Source organism: Protopterus annectens, chromosome 4.part1, assembly GCF_019279795.1.
Source record: "Protopterus annectens isolate FY-2018-M chromosome 4.part1, PAN1.0, whole genome shotgun sequence".
NCBI lineage: Eukaryota > Metazoa > Chordata > Ceratodontiformes > Protopteridae > Protopterus > Protopterus annectens.
This window is the reverse complement of record NC_056734.1, coordinates 629,935,995-629,951,094: the sequence shown is the minus strand read 5'-3', so window position 1 is coordinate 629,951,094 and position 15,100 is coordinate 629,935,995.

Below are 15,100 nucleotides of genomic sequence, written 5' to 3'. Positions count from 1 at the left end.
ACTGTTCATACAGACCAAATAGCTTACCTAGATGTTCTTATCATCAAGGACATCTTTAAAAATAGATTTGTAGCCGAAATGTATTGAAAAATGACATACTCCAATACCTTCTTACATTTTAGTAGTAACCATCCTTATACACAAAAGCGAGCAGTTGTCAAAGGACAATTTGTTAGAGCAGCGAGGATGGTTACTACTTGGTCAGCATTTTTAAATGAGGTTGATAAAATGAAAAATATGTTCTTACATAGAGGGTATCCTGACCTGATGGTTAATGAATTAAGTCAGGAAGTTATTGAAAAAAAGAGCTAGGGGGTATTTTAGATCCATTTTGGGTGATAAGCCTAATGGTCCCTACTGATATGGCTGAGGTTGTTTCTTGTATTTCATCACTGGATAGTAATAATGTTATTATTCCTACTATAAATAGTAATGATGAAACAATGAATAATAATAATAAAACTTTTTCACTTGCTTTTCTTACCACATTTAGTAATGACAGTTATATGACTAGGAAAATTCTCTATAAGAACTGGGAAATTTTGCAGAGAGATAATACCCTAAGGGACCGTTTGGGTGGTTCCCCCATTTTTGTCTACAAAAAAGGACAAAATTTAAAGTCAGCCTTCAAACACATTGTGCCTAGTTGTAAAATAGGTTGTATGCATACATGTGGTTCATGTGCATTTTGTCACTGCATTCTTGAAACTAGTGAGACATTCATTAATAAATATAAGGTGAGCATTAAGGGTAGACCTAATTGTAATACTAGTAAGATAGTATATTGTGCTATTTGTTCTCAGTGATCATGTTTTTTGTAGGGAAATCTGAATGCAAATTCAAAAACAGAATGAGTGAGTACCTTAGTGACATTTGTCTAAGGAAAGAAACAAATGCTTTAGCAAGACATATTATTGCTAGTTCTGACCATGCTTTCAAATTTGTTGTTTTAAAAACTTTAATAATGTCAGAACGTGGAGGTGCCTGGCCCCTTTTATTTGAGGAAGCAGAATTGCTCTGGCAGCTACATTTAAATGCACAATTTTTGCCAGGCTAAATGATGCAGAGAATATAAAATGTCTGCTTAAATTAAGAGCTTTAAACAGATAAAATGTATTTTTTTTAGCTTTATGATGTTACTATTGTGTACAACACTGTTACATTCTTTTTATCACTGGAGTAGTGTTGTGGTTATTATGTCTGCTTTACATACAGAAGGTCCTGGATTCAATCTCCAGTGGGGTGTGTTTCATTCACTATGCCTTCTTTTACTATGTTTTTGACTACGTTTAGGTTGTTTATGTCAGGCTAATTGATGCAAAAAGGATGTATGCTGATTTTATGCTGTGACTGGTTTAAGAGCATTTAAGAAGCTTAATGACAGTTTGTTCATTTATCTGATGTTCCTTTTAATATGTTAGTGGGACGAAAACGCTTATCTTTTTGGATTACTTTTAACTACTATGTTCCCTTTTTATGTACTGCATTTAGCTGAAGCAGGTTTTAGCTGTTCTACGTGGAATAAATGCATTTTGGAGTGTGGAAGCTTTGTTTTGCCCTTTTGTTTGGATCATTCCCTGTAATCTGTGTGTTACATAACAAAGCAATGTCGTTTTTAGTATGGATTCTCTTTACTTTACAGACCTTTATCAATTTCTTTTTTCTTCCTTGGTATTTGTTGTGAACTTCTTCCTTTCTTTCTTCTTTTATTTCCTTCTAAACGCTCTGAATCCTCAGATTACTGAACCTCTCATATCTATTTCATACCATATCATACCTCTCAACCATACCAAATTCCTCAGTAAATACTGGTTTTGAGGAAAAAATATTGGGGTGCCATGAATTCCCGAGTGGCCCCTTTAACTTCCGAATTTCCCAGGGTTTTTTTTTTTTTTTTTACTGTTCCTGACATCATCACGTCCAGGGCATGCACGATGACATCAGTACGAGGCAAACAGGCAGCCTGTCGGAATTCAGCTGCCGAGTGCTGAGCCAATGCCAATTTTACTACTTAATTTAACTTCACTGGTTCACAGATTTTATTCAGGGGGTGCGCCCAGGCCCAGCAGTTCTTTCTTCCCTGGGCTCCTCCTTCAGGTAAGGTAAAAAAAAAAAAAAAAGACCCGAGAACCGAGTGTGACCAAACAAGTGAAGTGTACTGATTTAATTTTCTTATATATATGAGTTTGCATTATTTTATTAAGGGCTCAACTCAAGACTGCTAGCTGCATTGAGTTTACTTAATTATGTGAGAGATGCCTCGAGACTGCTAGTTCCTTTGCGTTTGCATTAGTTTACTGCTGTTATTTTGAATGTAGGGCTCAGCATTAGTTTGTTACTCCTCTGCATTAGTTTACTGAGGGACTGTTAGTTCCTTTGGACTAGACTGCGTCTGTGTGTGTTAGTTCCTTTACATTACTTTACTGCTGTTATTCTGAATGTAGGGCTCGCATCAGTTTACTGTGAGACTGCTAGCTCCTTTGCATTAGAGAGTGTGTGTGTGTGTGTGTGTGTGTGTGTGTGTGTGTTTGTGTGTGTGTTGCTGCATTTTACTTAATTCTGTGAGAAAAGACCAAGAGTTTGCTAGCTGCATTGAGTTTGTTCTGTGAGAAACGGTTCAAGACTGCTAGCTCCTGCAGAATTTGCATTATTTTATTAAGGCTAGTTCCTGCATTGAGTTTACTTAATTCTGTGAAACTGCTAGTTCCTTTGCGTTATTCAGCATTAGTTTACTGTGTGTGTGTGTGTGTGTGTGTGTGTGTGTGTGTGTGTGTGTGTGTGTGTGTGTGCGCGCGTGTGTGCGCGTGCACGTGTGTGTGTGTGTGTGTGCGTGCATGTCTCGCTTGCTAAATGGAGTATTAGGATAGGAAAGGTCATGAATTTCTGTATGTCCAGGAGTACTCTACTTGTTAAACGGCTTTCTTTCATTGTTAGACTGAAAACCTCCATCATCATTGGAACCCTGTCTTGAGGGGGGAGAGATACTACAAGTCTGTGTTTCCAAAATAGACCCCTAAAAACTTCTTTGTTCGAGGAGAAACTAGGTCTGATGTCTGCAAAACTTGGGACTATGCGCAAGTACTGGAAATAAAACAAAATTTGACAAACAACAAAGTGCAAAACCCCTAATGACTTTGCTTGACTTAGTCATTCAATTAAGTTTAACCCTTGAGCTATCTTTAACTTCAAGTGTGCAAAGGGGCTAGACATTTATTAAATACTAAGTACAATAGAAAGGCCAGAAGATTAAGCAGTAAACTGAAAGTGAGAGCTACTCACCCTGAACCTTATAAACCTTCTCTGAGACTGTAAAACTGGGATGTGAGGAGTCACTGCATTTTACTTAATTCTGTGAAAAATGACCAAGAGTTTGATAGCTACATTGAGTTTATTCTGTGAGAAACAGCTCGTGCCTGCTAGTTCCTACAGAGTTTGCATTATTTTATTAAAGCTAGTTCCTGCATTGACTTTACTAAAGTTTTGCTAGCTGCACTGAGTTTATTTTATGAGAAACGGCTCGAGATTGCTAGCTGCACTGAGTTTATTCTGTGAGAAACGGCTCGAGACTGCGAGTTTCTGCTGAGTTTGCATTTATTAAGGCTAGTTCCTGTGTTGAGGATGTGTGTGTGTTATTCTGTAAGAAACGGCTTGAGAGTGACTTCTAGTTCCTGCAGAGTTTGCATTAGTTTATTAAGGCTAGTTCCTGCACTGACTTTATTTAAGTTTTGCTAGCTATATTGAGTTTATTCTGTAAGAAACGTCCCGAGACTGCTAGTTCCTGGTGTGTGTGTGTGTGTGTGTGTGTGTGTGTGTGTGTGTGTGTGTGTGTGTGTGTGTGTGTGTGTGAATGTTTGGCTCATACTGTTGGTCAGTTCCTCTTAAAATCTGTGGTCTTCTGGCAAATCAGTGAGAACTGAATTTACTAAATAATGATAACCATTTCTAAGATTAAGTAAAAAGAAGTTTTGTACTGACCATAACATTTCAAGTTTGTTATTCAGTATCTCACCTTCAGTCTTGCTGGTTGGGTTCACAGCCGAAACTCGGCTCCAACTCGGCCATATACCAAAGCTTGAGAGCTTCTACTGGCTTGACACTAAGTTCTATCCCATGGTGCTTAGCGGCTGTTCCCCAGATCTCATTTGAGGGAGAAAGGTTTGTATCATATATTTAATATCCAAAAGGATAATGTATGAAACATATTGTCATAAAGTTAACAAGAAAAGGCAAGAAGAGAATCAGACCTTATCTTCCAATTTTGAGAAATTTCCTCTAGATCCTCCAGGAGGGGGATGGCTGGGTGGGACGCAAGACTGAAGGCGAGATACTGGACAACAAACATGGAACTTTATGGTGAGTACATAACTTCATTATGTTATGTTGTCCCATCTCGCCTTCATACTTGCTGGTTGTGACAGAGTCCCCAGCACCTTTTTCTTGGGTGGCTCAAGAGAATAAACTCTTCAGGACAATAGAACCAAAGGATGCCCTATTCCGGGAGGCCATATCTACTTTGTAATGAGTACTAAGGGTATGAGGGTTAACCCATGTAGCGGTAGCACAAACTGACTCCAATGGAAGTCTGGATTGAAAGGCAATGGAGGTAGATACCGCTCTAGTTGAATGCCCTTTACCTTTTCCTGGCGGTTCATTATTATGGGAATCATAGACATAGGTGATGGTTTCAGTAAGCCATTTGGACAAGGTAACTTTTCAGATTGCCAAACCTTTTTTATTTTCTGAATAGGAGACAAACAATTGGTCTGACTTTCTGAAGTCTTTGGTCCTATGCAAGTAAAAACGCAACTATCTATGCACATCCAGTTGGTGAAGTTTATACTCTCTCTGCCTTATTGCATAGTTAGGAAAAAACACTGGTAATTCTATATTTTGGTTTAAATTTGCTTGAGAACAAGCTTTTGGTAAGAAGAAAGGATTTGTTCTGAGGGAGACTCTTTGTGGAAGATCAAATAGGGTGAATGGATAGACAAAGCTTGCAACTCTTGATACTCTCCTGGCTGAAGTAACTGCTGTCAGGAATAGTGTTTTCCAAGATAAAAATTTTAATGAGCAAGATGATGCTGGTTCGAAAGGAGGCAGGATCAAAGATGATAATACTAGAGTGAGGTCCCAAGGAGGAGGAGGTTCTCTGAAGGGTGGTCTTAACAGAAAAGTACCCTTGAGGAATGCTTTGCATAGTCTATGGGACATTACACTAGATCCGAAGTCTCCCACATGATAATTAGAAATAGTAGCTAAGTGAACTCAAATAGTGGCTGCCGCTGCTCCTTGATTAAAATTTTCTGTCAGAAAATCCAGAATTGCAGGTATAGACGCTGTAAAGGGATTTATGTGTTTTTGTTTACCCAACAAGAGAACCTCTTCCATTTGCTTGCATAAAGTTTCCTAGTCATCTGCTTGTGCAAGGAGACTAGAACGTGATGAACTGCAGGGGATAATTCTGGAAGCCTGGCTAAGATCAGAAGTGGAGAAGCCAAGCTGTCAGCTTGAGGTTGTGGAGGGCAGGGTGGAGCATTCCTGACCGATGCGTCAGAAGATCCGGCACTGGGTCCAGGATCCATGGGTCCTCCTGAAGGTGGGGCCAAAGAAAGGGGAACCAAATCTGACGAGGCCAATATGGCGCAATGAGAATTAACCTGCGACTCAACGACTTTGCTTTCTGGATAACCTTTGGAATCAAGGGAAAAGGGGGAAAGGCATAAAGAAGTCCCAAGGGCCAATCGTGAACAAGTGCATCCTTTGGTGACTCCCCTGAAGGGGAGATTAGGGCAAAGTAGTTGCTGAATTTGGTACTGAAAGGGGTGGCAAAAAGGTCGCAGCAAGGCTGGCCCCATTTGTGAAAAACTTGATTCGCAACTTCCTGATTAAGGGACCACTCGTGAGGCATGAGAATCGCTCTGCGTAGCCTGTCTGCTATAACACTGGATTTCCCTGAGATGTGCATTGCTTTCAGAAAGAGTTGAGAAGATATCACCTATTCCCAAACTCTCTGGGCCTCTCCACATAGGGGGTAGGATCTGGTTCCCCCCTGTTTGTTGATGTACCATACCACCGACATATTGTCTGTCTGAATTGCAATAGTCCCCATGAGAAGAGAGTTCTGAAATGCTTTCAATGCCAGAAGCACCGCCCTCATCTCTAGGATATTGATGTGCAAATGGTACTCGTGATCTTTCCAAACCCCTTGGACCATCTGTCCGAGATAATGCCCCCACCCTATCTGGGACGCGTCCATGGTTATTGTAGCGACAGGTTGGGGAAGTACAAACGGTCTGCCCATTGTTACCTGAGTGGACTGGACCCACCAAAGTAGGTCCTTCTTGCTGCAGTGTGTTATGAGGATCTCGTGAGACATGGGTAACTCCTGTATGGACCATTGAGCGAAGAGTAGCCACTGCAATATTCGCATGTGAAATTGTGCCAGGGGAAGTAGTGTTATCATCGCTGCCATAGAACCTGGACTTTGAGGGCAAATTTTGCCTGTACTTTTTTCTTGTTGAGTAAGGTAAGCACTATTGACCATGTAACGTCTGGATCCTTTCTTGAGGAAGTTTTGCCAACATGTCATTTGTATTTAAATCTGCACCAGTGAAGGTAATACGCTGTGATGGCAACAAGGCATGCCTAGTTTTGAGAAGAGATGGATGGTGTAGTCTCTTGTTTTGATTAGTAGCTGCTTAGTGGTGGCAGTTAAGAGCCAGTCGTCTAAGTACGGAAACACCTGGAATCCCTGATGTCTCAGATGAGCCATGACTACTGCCATGCATTTGGTAAACACCCTGGGGGCTGTGGTGAGTCCAAGGGGCAGCGCTCTGAACTGGTAATGACTGGCTCCCAGCTGGAAGTTTCAGCTAACTCCTTCTTTGAGGCCGCTGTACCACCATTGCATCTACAGGAACCCCTTTTGTTAAATACTGCCTATCTTCCGGGGCCATAATGAATTTATTAAGCCTCCTCGGAACGGGGTCCACTGCGTCCGGAGAATCCCACACCTTTTGACTCACCAAACCCAGGAGAGGGTCGAAAGGTGGAGACACCCAAGAGGTGGAGGGGCGAGAGCCAAATGCCTCCAGGTATACCAACTCATCTTCAGAAGGAGAAAGGGACTTCCAGCCACCCCTCTGCTTAAGGCTCTCCAGGATGTCTGAAAAAGAGACATCCTCAGAGGGTGACCGTGGGGACTCTTCTGAATCCTCTACGTCAGTATCAGAAGTGACAGACTCAGGGGAGTCTGGGTGCTTCCTCTTACACTGTCTCTTCCGAGGGATCTCCTCGGGGGATGCTCCGGGGAGTTATCAGAAGAGGAGGATCCACCCATTGTGGCTTCCTGGGGCACTGGCTCTCTACTCTGTGGGTGATGGAGGGATAATGAAGAGGTGGACACCAGTCCCTTAGGGGGAAGACAGGCTGGAGCCAAAGGTGGAGCAGACTCAGTGGAGAGCACACTCCACATCACCTAGAAGGCACTGCTGTCCTGGGCTGAAAGAGACTCCAGCCCCGAGAGGCTGAGAGATCTCCGCAGCACTGAGGAGGGTGGCTCCGAGACTGATGTGGGAGCCGAACTCACCTGAGCCGAGGCACCGAGTGGGAGAGTCGGTTTCGATAAGGGTCCGACTCGACCCCCCCCCCCCCGGAGCCAACCAGGGAGTGTCGGCCCCCCAGGACTCTCGATGAACGACAGCAATGAGGAAATCAGAGCAGATGTTGGAGCTGAGATATCAGTTGTGATTACTGGCTCCGGCGGTTCCAGCACAACAAGTTCCATACTCTCTGGCTCCAAACGTGTCCGAGTCGGAGGAGGAATGGGCGTATTTGGAGGTACCGTTGTTGGCTCCATGATTCGATGGGCTGGGCTTGAGAAAATTTCTGCTAGGGCCTGGGTCCGAAGCAACCTCTTCACTACCCGCTCCACATCATCGTCCAATAGCCTGGAGGATCTAGAGGAATGACTCCACGATTTGTGGCTACCTGCCACCGTCTGTAATAAAGGAGATTGCAGCACTGAGAGAACAGGTTCCAAGGACGGTGACTGACTCCTTTTCCAGCTCAGCAACCGTCCAGATGAAGTAGATGGAACCAAGGGAGAACTATGTTTTTCGGACCCGACAACTTTTGAATCCAAGGAAGTAGCAACTTTGATGCTGCCTGTTGGCTCAGACACCGGAGCCAATGAAGCAGCTCTTTTAGATTGTATCCAATTTGGAAGTCTGATTGCCTAATCCACTTTCAATAAGCCCCTTAAAATGAGCTTGTTTTTCCTCTCCTGTAAGACTCTGGCGCTAAAACTATGACAGATAGAGCAGGAATCTTGGAGATGGACTGGTCTGAGACAGTACAAACAACTAGTGTGTCCGTCAGTTATGGAAATTTTTTGAGTGCAGGAATTGCACTTTTTAAATCCTGATTTATGATCCTTACTTGGTTCTTTTGACAAATCTACTGTAAGGAAGACACACTATAACCATAAACAAAAAATATAAGAATTAACAAAGTAATGGTTCTGCAGGCCCAGTTTTTTTTTTTTAAGAGAAGAGGATGGAAAGGGAGGAGGTGAAGTCTCTAAGTTAAACGACTATCTCATCCAACCCGAGGAGACACCTCTAAATTAAATGGTGACTCCTAAGTGGGGAGAGAAAGGGACAAGAATCCTCTAACTTAAACGGATTCTTGAAGAGATGACAAGGCCCAAAGAAAAAAACAGCCACAAGGGAAAAAATTACCAAGGATAAGAAAGAATTAGCATAAAGGCTATTACTATAAGACTAATAGGTTATAACAGATAGTATTTAGAAGATTACCAGTATTAAGGTATAAAATATGAAAATTTTACATGCCTGAGTCAGTGAAGACAATCCTGAAGCTTCAAGCAGAAAACGAGATCTGGGGAACAGCCACTAAGCACCATGGGATAGGACTTAGCCTTGAGCCAATAGAAGCTCTCGAGCGTTGGTATATGGCCTAGTCGGAGCCGAGTTTCAGCTCTGAACCCAACCAGCAAGAATGAAGGGAGATGGGACAACATAACATGCAATGTTTAAAATGTGTACCTGGTTTTAGTCCTTTGTCCCCCCCCCCCAAATACATTTTGGCTTTTTCTAGATTTCTCGTGCTGCACAGTTCTTCGGGGGGGGGGGAGAAGTTTAGTGCTGCTTATGCCAAGTCTGTTTGTGCTGTTAGTAGCACAACAGGTAGTATAGTTGCTTTTAATGCAGAAGAAAGCTGTGGGTTCTACTCCCACTGTATGTAGATGGACTGCTGATACAGTTTTTCTGTGTTGTACTTTTAAAGGGGTGAATGCTGCAGTCCTTAGAAATGGAATGTCCTCTTTGGAAGAGATACCTAGTAACTATGAACATGTTATCAGTTTGCCATCCATTCCCTATTGCAATAGTATTAGCTTATAATTTTTTTAATGTAACATAGGCAATTTATTCTTCAAGGGCAACAGCCAACACTTTATTTGTAGATGAAACAATGAAATATAAAGTTGTTTGCTAGCAGCAACCTCTTCATTAGTTACAGATCTCTTTAATGTGGAATTATTTAGATGAGGTTTGCATTTTCTTTGAATATGGGTTTCAATGCAATGTTTCAATGAATGTGAGTTTCAAGGGCAGAGAAGTTCTAAGGCTAAGTCTATTTTCATTGTGAGACTGTATTGCTTTGTTTAAAAGATGTCTATTAGTGTTTGAGCAATAAAATGTAAAGTAAAAATTTTATATGAAATCCAAATAATCACTGTAGAAGTAAAGCAGTATGCACACTACAGTGTTTATGGTAATTGGGGCGAAATAGCCAAGTAAGAGGACATTGGAATGGCTTCAGGGGGGAGGGCTGTGTATGGGGGGCCCCATTCAACCATGATTTTGTGAGGGGGGAAGGGGGACAAAGTTTGCAAACTCAAAGACAGCCCTGGGCGGCACAAACTCTAGCTATGCCATTGATAAGTAGGACATGGAGAATGACTTTTGGAGGGCCTAGCAAACTATAATATTCTTCTGCTAAAATTAGAATATTGCCTACCATAAATGCCCTACTTTAACCACAATACCCACACACTCCAAGTCACCAAAAACAAATTCATAAGGTTCATTATCTTCTCCCTTCGCAGTGAACATCACTGCTACACATTTAAAAAAAAATATTACCATTTACTACAGGGTCTGGGCTGGGGCCATATTTTGGTTGTCTGTTCTTCAGTTTGCGTCTGAAAGTTGGTATCCCACAATCCCACTGGAGTGGGTGGGGTTACATAATTATGTATGCAAATTTTATGTTAATCAGCGTACAGATCTGTACCTATTTTTCATGGGCCTTTGTCCAGATTTTTGATGTTTACAGGTTGATAGGTATGACTTGTATCCAGAATTCCAAAGTTGTTAGGAGCATTGTCTTGTTTCATAGAGGATGAGCGATCTTCTGACCCTTCTCTAATAACCCTATCATTAGTAACCCCCTACTCAACAAAATGTCATACAAACCCATTCTCATTAAAGCCCATACCCAATGACACCATTAAGAAACTGCTACGAAAACTAAAACCCTGCTTCACCTCAGCTGGTAATCTTCCACCACACTACCTCAAACTGGTTGCCAACACAATTGCATACCCAATTAGTTTCCTTACAAATAGGTCTTTATCAGAATCAGAAGTACCTACCATATGGAAACACTATCACATCAGCCCCATCCACAAAGGAGGCAACTCCTTTGAACCATCCAATTTCCACCCTATATCCATCTTGTCAACAATATCAAAAATTTTCGAGAGCGGTGTCCATCAGCAGGTAATGAAATATCTATTGCAAAACAATCTTTTAACCAAAATCCAACATAGCCTCTGACCCAGCCACAGCACAGCTACAGCCCTATTATCCTTTAGAGACACAGTGAACAAAGCCAGACATGCAGGATGCTATACAGCCTCAGTATTCCTTGATCTCTCCAAGGCCTTTGACACAGTGTCTCACCCCTTACTATTGAACATACTGTCTAACTTAGGCTTCTCACATAACACAGTAAAATGGTTTCAGAGCTACCTCAAGGATCATAAACAAGCAGTGAATTGGTCTAATGAACTCTCACCCTTTCTCCACAACCCTACTGGAGTCCCTCAAGGCTCCATCCTAGGACCCCTGCTCTTCAACATTTTCACAAACAACCTTCACACTGCCTCTCACCCTGGAACCTCATTCAGTACACTGATGATTCCACCATAATCTGTACTGCTCAATCACTACCAGCACTACTTTCAAAAACTCAACAGTCCATTACAGAAGTAGAATCCTGGCTAAGAAATGTCCAACTCTTTCGTAATCCAAAGAAAACTAAACTAGTACTCTTTCATCCCCAAACCACCTCCCCTGTCACTGATAATTTCAACATCCTTGCAACTGAGAACACTGTCATAGAAATAGTGCAGGAAACCAAACTTCTAGGAGCTATCATAGACAAAAAACTTTAATTCGACCCCCATATACAGCTAAATATAAAGAAAACCAATCAAAGACTAGGACTCTTATATAGAAACAAACATTTCTTTACTGCAGCAACCACAACTACCCTTGGAAAAACATTTTACTTCCCTCCCTTCTTTACGGTTCCCCTATCCTAACTAACTTACAAATTTCTACCCTAATCAACAAGGAACAGTGCTACAACAAAATTGTAAAGTTTGCCACAAACTCTAAATATCGCACACACACTACTGTAAACCACTACTAGAACTAAACTGGCTTGAACTCCCCAACCAAGCTATCCACCTTGCACAACCTTATTTTCAAGCCTACTGCCTGCCCTGCACTAGCCAATCTAGTCACACCTTACACACCAAATCAATCCCTATGATCAGAAGACAAAAATCTCTAGCTATCTCAAAACCCACAAGAAAACCAGGTCACTTTCTGTATTCATACTGTCTCTATACTTTGGATTTCACTACCTCTAGCTACCAGGTCTATGCCTGGCCTAACCCATTTCAAAGTCTCTTTAAAAAATGATCTCAAAAATACATGGCTCTGTTCCTGCATAAAGCCTGCCTAATCCTCAGCTCTTCCGCTTCTTCCACAATAGCCTCATCCACATCTGCTGTCACATTTCACTCCCTCACAGTCTGCAAGATCCTAATGCTCTCCTAACTCCTTCCATGTTTATATTCCTTATCCTTAAGCTACTGCTTAGGCTGTATTGCCTCTATTCTTCCCAACTGTCTCACTATCTTTCTGTATCATTAACTTTCTGTTATTGTCCTAACTGAAACCAACATTCTGTTTTTCATGTACTGTATCTGTCAATGTCACACACTGCTCTACCTACATACTATTTTTTGGACACTATCTACTCATAAGCTATGTATATGGTGTGAGTGATTATTATTGCCTATAATGATTTAACTCCATAGAACTGTCTAGATGTGTATTATATATTGTAACATCTTGTAACATAGTTTATGTTCTTTCAACTTACTTTCGTATAGTATTTCTAATGTCATTTGTACTGTATTGGATTATACTGTATTCGTACTGTACTGTATGTGGAGCTTTTCTCCCTGGGCCTCTGCTGAAAAGTGGTTCTGCAGACCCAGTCAGACCAACCCGGTAAAAAAATGTCAAATAAATAAATAAAAATAAAATCTTTACAGACAATAGACACAGCCCTTCTTAAATGTGTTCTATTTGCCCTTTGCTTAACATTACATAACAACAGTTCTCCCAGCCATACCAATCACGCAACTGCATTCATCATCAGTAAGTCTAGATTTACTACTTATAATGGTAAGTAAATCATCTAGCTTTTGACATGAGGATCACAGATCACCAGTGTTATCAGGCATTAGTTTTAAATATACATAACATTTATTACACTGCACAAAACAGTTATGCTTTAACAAATCATTAATGGCATACTCATTTAAGGAATCCATGTTCAGCTGCAGATGAATAAAAAATTTCTAAAAGAAAAGAATAACCAAAATCAGTTACCACAGAATATAAAGAGAACTTAAATCAACTTCTATGAGAAAAATCACACAAATATACAACTAAACACTAAATTAAGTACAAAAAAGTTGTTGCTCTGACTATACAAGCTCTGAAAGTCAGACAAAAGCTGGAATTACTTTACATCACATACGAATGCGCACAGTAGCTTCTACTCACTATTGTTCGCAGTCGCATCTCTTTTTAACAGTAAAGATCAATAAATCACAAATCAAGACAGGGTTGTTTAGATGAGTTCTGTATTGCCCTCTCTACAGTCTATGTGAATTTACAGCTGACCAGGCCTCTTGGATGGCTACAATTTGCCTGCCTAAAACCTATCCCTTTCTAACAGGTAACAGTGAAAACTAAAGGTAAAACAACAAAATGTAAATCAAAGTAAATCTTCTAGTCTACAAACTATCCCTTTCTTCATACAAACAGTGAAAAACATTGGCAAAAATAAAATATAAATTCAAATAAAAACTTCTCTTACCAAGATCCTGCGCAATCACAAACCAATGCAAGATTGAATAGATACACTCTAGATTGCCCTCTCTGCAGGCTGTGTGACTTTATAGTTGACTGGGTCCCTTAAGATAGCTAGAGTTTGCCTGTCTAAAACCTATCCCTTTCTAACAACAAACAGTGAAAATTAAAGGTAAAACATCAAAATATAAATCAAAGTAAATCTGTTTGTCTACAAACTATCCTTTTTTTCCTGCAAACAGTGAAAAACAGTGGTAAGAAATAAAATATAAATAAAACTTCTCTTGCCGGGTATCTCCACAGTCAATCACAAACAAATCAGGATTGTTCAGCTAAGCTCTGGATAACGGGCCTTGTCCAGTTGGACTTTCATGGTAAACAAAGACAAACACATAAATAAATTGCTGTTCCACATTTTCTGAAATTGTGTTAATTTCTCCAGAATTGTGCTGTTTTGTCTTTATTACACTTCCTGGGCTAAACCTGAAAACAGCCCACCTAAATCAGTGTTCCACCCTAGTTAACAAATGAAAATAAAAATAAAATAAAAATGATCTAAGAGATGTGGATTGGGGCAACGGTGTGAGTGCAACCTATGCTGGACAGACTGCTAAGAGAAACTGATTTCTGCTCCACTGGTCTGGGAGGCAGAGGATATAGCCAAATAGTGACATGCCATTTGAGGGAATATAAAGGCTGATCACTCGTATACAGCTTGGGAAGGACTGATCACTGCCATGATGAGTGCAGTTTAGTATGGAGGAAAGAGTCAAATGCTGTCCCACCAGAAAGAAATACAGATATTCCAGAATGACTGGGGCAGGAAGAGACTTTTAACTGCCACAGTGGATAGACAGCTGTTTACAAATGGGTTACTGCCAGGTGGGATGCAGAAGGGCTATGAATATATGGGAATACTCTCAAATCCTGTCCCAGCAGGAATCTATTCAACCTGATCACTAACATCCCAAAAAGACTAGGGATGGAAAAGACTTATCACTGTCATATCAGGTAAACAGGCATTTACAAGCTACATGGGATGCAGGAGGGCTGTGCAAACAGTACATGAAAATACTCTGAAATTTCAGTCCCTATGTCTGAACGATCTTTGATGTGGCCCATAAATTCTACCTTGTCTTATGTGCCTGTTCAAACTGCTGCTGGTATAACTGCAAGCTCCTGAAGCTTGACCATTTTACTTTTAAATTTGTTAAAAAAATACCAAGCAGGAGTACTGCAGTTAAGGAAACTACCATGATTTGTATCCACCCCAGACTCACACATGAGAGACACCTGAGTAGTGCTGAAGTTGTCAAAATTGTCTGATTTATAAATATGTGTGTGTATGTCTATGAGAGTGCGTGTACATATACCGACAGACACACACACACACATACATACACGTGTGTATATATACACATACATGTATATATATATATATATATATATATATATATATATATATATACACACACACACACAAAGATAAATACACGTGTATATATATATATACACATACGTGTATATATATATATATATATATATATATATATATATATATATATATATATATACATATATATATACACATATATATGGATTCGTATCACTTT